Source organism: Dipodomys spectabilis, unplaced genomic scaffold (assembly GCF_019054845.1).
Source record: "Dipodomys spectabilis isolate Male_0828 unplaced genomic scaffold, ASM1905484v1 ptg000295l, whole genome shotgun sequence".
Classification (NCBI taxonomy): domain Eukaryota; kingdom Metazoa; phylum Chordata; class Mammalia; order Rodentia; family Heteromyidae; genus Dipodomys; species Dipodomys spectabilis.
In genome coordinates this window covers 6,599,273-6,600,310 of record NW_024870972.1, presented here as the reverse complement: position 1 = coordinate 6,600,310, position 1,038 = coordinate 6,599,273, and positions in this window count along the sequence as shown.

The window sequence follows — 1,038 nt, the reverse complement described above, 5'->3', positions numbered from 1 at the left end:
GATGCATGTGAAAATTCTCCAATTTGCCTGTGGTGCTTGCAAATGGAGGAGAGACTGCTGAGTCTTGCTGATCAGTAATAGACTGCAACAATTCTTCTGAAAGATTCAACTGGCACTCTGGCTTTGACTGATTGGGAAAATATTGTGTTTTATCTTCCTTATCCTCTGGCATCAAGAAATCGCCTCTCTTTTGGATTTGTCTTTCCAGCAGTGTCAGGACATCAGAGCAGATAAATGAGTGAGTTTTAGAATTTGTAATGTAGGTTGTAGTGTCTCCCTCAAAAAATCTTCCAAGACTATCAAGGTCAGTAAGCTCTTGGTCCTTATAATACTGTGCCAAGCTGGGCAGAGGCAGGTTTGCAGCATGGAGCTGCAGCATGCGGAGTTTGGACATAGAGGGGCTTGTACTGTCAATGGCTCTCTTGTTTCAGTCATACGTGATTGCTGGCTAATAAGTGGGCAATCCATCAAGACTGTCCACCATATACAAGGACCTATCTTGTCCTGTTTCCTGTTTCCTGAGTATTACATGGGCAAGGGGAAATCCCAAGTAGGAATAGGTCCTCCCGGAATTGGGAATCCATGGGACAAATAGATGATGATGACAGAGTCTCCGGGTGGTGGTGGTGAAGATAAGTTCTTTAAGGAGATGACTTTGTTAAGAGAGACATTGGAGGAAGATGAGAGGCAAGGTTCGGGTGAAGTGGCTGGAGTTGAATGGCCAGGAGGGTTTGTCAAACAAGTGAATGATAACTTTTTCATAGAAGCTGTGGAAACAAAATGGGACAAGGTGAAAGCATCATTTTCCAGGGATGCCCTAGAGAGTAGCTGTGGTTCTGTTACATATGTGACAGAGGGGTTCTGGTCACAGCAATTTTTTCAAGGGGTGGATATCATCAGATTGGTTCAGTGAGCTGCAGGAGACAAAAAGTGCAAGGTTATTGCCAGGACTAACATGGGAAATGGAAGGCCTGCAAGTGAGAGGGGGTAAGGAGGACACCTGCAGCCATATACCCTTTCTGTTCTCACACATCTGTG